Below are 6,717 nucleotides of genomic sequence, written 5' to 3'. Positions count from 1 at the left end.
TCCTGCCCCTCCAAAGTCCTCAGCTGCTCCGACCAAATCCTCAGCACCTGTGCATCTTGCCACGTGCCGAAGGACTACAGGCATCTCTATTGCCTCAGGAGCTTCAGCCAGTTCCTCAGCTGCACCAAATTCTTCAACAGGACCCTCTCTGCCGAAGACAAAGACCACTGCTAGACGAGGCTCTCGCCCAAGTCCTCGCAAGAAGCAGGTCGCCTTCCAAGTGCCGTCTGACGAAGACGAAGCTGATGATGAAGAACTTGCTGAAATCATCAGAGATAGGCAAGTCAGGGCCGCTAGAGCCAAGGGCACAAATGTGCCTTTGCTTCTGGATCCAAAGTTGATCCTCGATTACATTGATCTCTGGCACAAGGACCCAAACACTCCTATGCCTGACTTCAAGCTGACTCCTGGTCAAAGTCATATGCTGACTACCTTCATCCAAGAAGAGAAATGGAAATTTGAGAAGGCCAGGCAGCTCAAGAAAGCACAATACAGGAAGGAGAAATTCCTGAAGAACAACGTTGTCTCTATGACAACTGATGAACTTGTGAAGATCCAATCAGAAATGAAACCCTCAGCGATGATTTCAATGCTTACTATGCTGATTGGAAAGGAGCCAAGGTCAGGTTTGTCAAACTGACTAAGATGTTCACCTCAAATGTTGCAGCCCCATCGCAACAAGAAATTCCTCAGGCTGAAGCATCTGCTCAGCCCACTGAAGAACATGCCAGCACCGCTGATGACAATCAGGCTATTGAAGAAAATGTGAATTCCAGGGCTGATGACTGCATTCCAATTGCTGATGAAATTGCCAGGGCATCCACTAGTGGTGCGCCTGAAGAAAATGAAGAAGTCAGGGCAACTGCATCAGTTGTGCCTGAAGAAAATCAACCACATTCCTCTGCTCCTCCTGCGCCTACCCCAACTCCAATCCTTCCATCTGCATCAGATGTGAAGAAGACCAAGGCTGCAGAGCGTGCAGCAGTGAAGAAAAGGAAAGCATCAGCTCCTTCAGATTCTTCAGCATCGAAGAAGATGAAGAAATTGACAAGCTCATTGGCTAATCCATTTGATGCTGTTCCAGTTTCCTCCATGCCATCAAAGGAAATCGTCCCTTTTGATGAAGAATATGTGATCCCTAGCAGATCTGATGAAGAAAATCCTTCTGCTGCTTCGTCAGAGCAGATGGATGAAGAAATTGAAGTGGATAAAATCCCTTCAACCCCCACAGTTTCCTCGCCTATGCCTCAGTTTACTGCTGAAGAGGCTGGCGTTGAAGAAATGTAAGATGAAGATGTGGACATTGGCTGTACCACACCAGTGATGAATGATGACTTCTGGGAAAGTCAGCACCCCAACTCTCCAGTCTTCACTCCATTGCAACAAATTCCTCAGTCCCCGGCAACAACAGTTCAAATGGGATCTGATGAAGCTCATGAACAAGTTCCAGCCACTAGTGCTGAAGAAAATGAAAATGAAGAATTGAAGACCCATACTGCCACTGAAGAGGAACCAGAAATTCCTTAGCCTGAAGAACCTAAGATTGCGATTCCTGAGGTTGTCATGCAACTGACTGACACTCCTCTGCCCAAGCCAAAGGATCCATTCTCAAGGAAGCAAAAATTCAAGGCTAATGATTTCTTCGGCGAGCACGTATTCTTCACTGACTACAACCCCTATGACTCTGCTCGCATTAGGAAGAGGCGTTTCTGGACTGCCAGCCAGGCAAATTTTTATTCCTCAGTGCTGTTCAACAAAGACAAAGTCTTCGATCATGAGCACATTCCTCACGTGGATATGGAATCTCTGCCGTGCTTCGGGCCAGTCCTCAGTGTTCTTTACGACGCGAGACTGTTAAATTTCTGCACTGATATATGTGATTGGAATGAAGAGCTCATTCTTCAATTTTATGCAACTCTGCACATCACCGGAGACTCTGAAGATGTGAATTCATGGGTGCTGGACTATATGTCTGAAAATACTCACTACAAGGCACTAGCTACTGAATTGCTTCGTGCTTTGCCTCTCAGTCCTCCCCTTGAAGCTGCTCGTTGCGTCTACAGTGAACCTGAGCTTACAGATCACTATATGCAAGTGCTGATGAAGCCTTTGAAGCCAGGTCAGGCCCCAAGAACAAAATTCCTTGTGAAGGAATTGTTATATGTGCCTCGGACTGTCTATCACATTCTGACGAAGACATTGAGTCCTATCAAGGGCCACGACTCGAATGAAGAAGAAGTCGTTGGCATCATGAAGAATCTGCTTTTCAATATCATTCATGGCGTTCCTGTCAACTTCCTTGATTTCTTCATGAGGACTCTGGCCAATGTCGCAATGTCACCATTTGAGTTGAAGCCTTATGCTCTGTGGATTATGAGATTCATCAGAACAAGGTCTTCACTCAACTACAAAGCTGATACACTGAACCATTGCAGCTACTTGCCCCCGATTGAAGTCCTCAAACGGACATTTTCCTCAGCTGATGAAAAGGGCAAGGCTACTGCTGTTATTGATGAAGGCATTCGTCCATTGGATGGTCAATTTCGCAAGGCTGCATCCTACTCCACCAATGATGACTCTGCCACCCATGACTCTGCCGCCAACGCAACCAAGCCAAATCCTCAAGGCACAGCTCCCAGGGTGATGACCGACCGTGAGCTTCTCCTCAGTCTTCACCAGAAGGTTGATCGTAATCACAAATGAGTCAAGCATCAGTTTGGTTCAATTCTTCACAACATGACTGCTACCCACAATGCAGTGAAGAAAAACCATTACCACCTTCATGAAACCCTCAACCGCACCTAGGCTATTCTGTCGCACATATATGGTGAAGAAGATCTGAAGAAAATGGTTCTCAAGGAAGATTTTGACTGGGCTGCACCTCCTCCGAAGAAGTACAAGAAGGTCAAGGTTCCTTCTTTGGTGGCCAGCTCCTATTCTTCATCACGTGACACTGATGAACATGAAGACTTGGACGACACTGCGGCAGGCCCTGCTACAACAAACGACCCAAACAACGCTGACGCTCCTTCATCAACTTGATATTCTTTAGGGGCGTTAGTCCTCATTTTCAAACCTTTTGGTCATTCGATGACAAAGGGGGAGAAATTTGAGTTAGTCTTCAAGCGGGTCTATCTTATATGGGCGTTTTTTTCTAAGTTACAACTCTCGTTCTTCTGATGACTTTGTTGGATCGAGTTGTAAACTTAAAACTCTATGGTGGCCTAATACTTTTGCTGTTTCTTCTGCATGCTTATTCCTCGTTAATGTTATTGCATGCATGCTGAACTACATCAGTCACCATATTTCATCATGCATTTCAAATTCGTGTATGAATTACAAGATATAGGGGGAGATCTCCATGATTCAACTCTTCAAGTGTGCATTGCTTCAAAAGAAAATTCCTCACTATGCACATCTTCAGGGGGAGTTCTTCTATATCTTGCAATAAAATTCCTCAATATCAGTATTTACACTTCATATGTTTATCCCCGTTGAAAACTTAACCTATATTGTCATCAATCACCAAAAAGGGGGAGATTGTAAGTGCATCTAGTGCCCCTTAGTGATTTTGGTGTATTGAAGACTTATAGGTTAAGGGACTAATGTGTTTATGAGTGTACACAGGTCTATAAGTCTATGAGGAGTTTGATATTTACAGGTAAAGTCGACCCCTAAAAATGAAGTTCTTCGACTGAAGACTTTGAAAGTGAAGAAATTGGTGTGACCTTGAAGACTTGGTATTCGTTTGAGGAACATGAAGCGTGAAGACTTTTGTTTTCGTAGTTTCATTTTCTCTTTCTTGAGTCATAGGAAACACTGTATTGTTAAAGGGGGTCGAGGAAATACTAAGGGAAAATTTCCATGTGATGCTCAACTCAAAATCCTACACCTACCAATCCCTTCGAGTGAAGCCATTGGAAATCTCATACAGTCCAGTCATATTCTTTAGTGACAGAGCCTAAGTTCTTCTGGTCTCTGAGGAATTTGTTCTGACTAAGGAGTTGGGAATTCGCCGGTGCGGATTGCCTACACAGTGAGGAACATGATAGCCCTGAGGAATTTGATACTCAAATTTCCGACCGTTGCTGTGCTATGCGCCAGCTATCCCAAAATATCTACCCAACTAACGGTCATATCATTGAAGGGCATTTATGTCTTATCATGACGGGCTGCTCCCTAGGCTATAAATAGCCGCCCCCTACAACCACTAGCTGGTTGGCTGCTCCGAGAGAAACTGACACTTGTCATTTGAGAGCATCCCATCCTCTGAGGACTTTGAGCGAAAATCATCAAGTGAGGAAAAACCCAAACCCAAACACCTACAAACCCAAAGTGATTGAGCATCACTGAAGAGATTGATCCTGCGTGGATCCGACGCTTGTTACCTTTGAAGACTGTGCTTCTTCTAGACGGTTAGGCGTCATGGTCTAGAGCATCCAAGAGGAATTGTGGATCGCCGAGTGACCGAGTTTGTGAAGGTTCGGAAGTCACCTGAAGACTTACCATGAGTGATTGGGCGAGGTCTGTGTGACCTTAGCTCAAGGAGAATACGGTGAGGACTAGGTGTCCTGGACTAAGTGTTCAGGACTGGGTGTCCGGGACTGTGTGTCCTCAGGTTTAAATACCTAGCCGCTCCAACCAGACGTACAACTGAGACAGCAGTTGGAACTGGTCTACCAAATCATTGTCTTCACCAAGCTTACTAGTTCTATTTCCTCAACTCTTTCATTTCCTCATAACTGTGTTGTGCACTTGTTCATATCTGTGTTTGAAGACTTTGACTGAAGACTTTCTCAATTTCCTCAGTTCAATTTCTTCAGTCTGTTTGTCTTCATCCTGTGCTATCCTGTGTTTACGCTTCTGTACTCTGTGCTTGTCTTCATTTCATCATGATGACCATGCTTGTGTTCTGCTATGCATACTTTTGAGTACTTATTCCGCTGCAAGTAGTTCTTCGCCAAGGAATTTCCTCACTGGCAAATTCCTCAGTGAAGAATTCATAAAAATCGCCTATTCACCCCCCTCTAGTCGATATAACGCACTTTCAAGAGCTGAGGAGGGGCGCCTCTCTCTTCTTGAGCTGCCAGCCGTGGGCGCGGAGGAGAAGAAAACCAAGGGCAAGGATGTGAAGCGCAAGGAGGGAGCTGTGCTCGCAGCGGAGCCCGACACCAAGCCTGGCAGAGATCAGCCCGAGTCTTCCAAGAACAGCCGACCGTTCTGCGCTTTCCACAACCTGAACACCCACAACACCCTCGACTGTCAAGAGCTCAGAGCCATACGAGAAGGACGCTTCGGTCGACGCCCCGAGCGCAGTGACCGGGGCTACGACCGTGGAGGAGGATGCGGAGGCGGACGCTGGGACGACCGTGGCCCGTGCCAGGAGTGGCGCGACCGGCCTCGTGATGACCGCTGGCAGGACCAACCTCGCGAGGGCACCTGGAGGGACCCGCCTCGTGAGGATCGCCCCCAAGGCAACACTGGTCTTCCCCCGCTGCCGCCACCAAGAAGGAATGACTTCCACCACCAGGACGAGGGGCTGGGGGCTTCCAGGAGCCGCGTGCGATCGCCTGCATCTTGGGCGGCACCCAAGCCCCAGCCTCTCAGCGCATCTTCAAACAGTTCGCTCGCGAGGTTAATGCGGTGCTCCCCAAGCTCGAGGCCACGCGCCCGCTCAATTGGTCCCAATGCACCATCACTTTCAACTCGGCAAATCAGCTCAAATGCGCAGCCACCGCTGGCGCCCTCCCAATGCTGTGTTCCCCAGTCATCAGCAATGTACAGGTTACCAAGACCCTGATCGACGGCGGCGCAGGGCTCAACATCCTGTTCGTCGACACGTTCGACAACCTCCAAGTGCCATATGAACAGCTCCAGCCCACCAAGCCTTTCTCAGGAGTGACCGACGGTTCCACCACACCGATAGGGCAGGTCCGCCTTCTTGTCACCTTCGGGGAGCGCAAGAACTACCGCACAGAGCTCATCGACTTCGACGTCGTGCACATCCGCCTGTCGTACAATGCCATCCTCGGGTATCCAGCCCTGGCCAAGTTCATGGCAGTCACCCATCACGGCTACAACATTCTCAAGATGCCAGGAAGCAGAGGGATCATCACGGTCCCATGTCAAGAGAGGGATGTGGTGTGCTCCCTCGAGCGCGCCTTCCAGGCTGCAGCAATCGATGACTCCGACAGCAGAAGCGAGGGCCCTCTGGAAGCCATCCCCAAGAAGAAGCAGCTGCGCCATGCAGGACCTCAGGAGGATGGCGTCGCGGCAGGAGCCTCATCAGGATCAGCGCCCGTCCCAGGGGCGCCTCCCTCCGCCGCATAGGAAAGCGCGCCCGGCACCCTCCTCGGGCAGGGCTCGGGGGCTCTCTTCTGGAGGGCCTCAGACCTTGCCAACCTCACGAGGGAGGCGCTTGGGCACCACTTGGTGGCGTGCTTCACGGCACGTGTCCCTCAGGAGAGCACGGGGCAAGGAGTGCCCACCACCCAGGAGTTCATCACCAAGACCACCCAGGAACTGCAAGACGCAAGAGCCATGCGCGGCGACCGCCACTCACGAGGCGCAGCCCCCCATCCCGGCGAGGATGCTGGGCTGCGTGTCTGCATCGACGTCTGAGAGCTCAACAGGGCTGCGTCTCAGGAGCGCTTCTGGCCTTCGCGTGTGGGCTGCTGCGAGGGCCCGCCGCACAACTACGTTCGCATGCCCTTCGGC

The sequence above is a fragment of the Aegilops tauschii genome, chromosome 5, assembly GCF_002575655.3.
Source record: "Aegilops tauschii subsp. strangulata cultivar AL8/78 chromosome 5, Aet v6.0, whole genome shotgun sequence".
NCBI classification, from domain to species: domain Eukaryota; kingdom Viridiplantae; phylum Streptophyta; class Magnoliopsida; order Poales; family Poaceae; genus Aegilops; species Aegilops tauschii.
This window is presented reverse-complemented; position numbering follows the sequence as displayed.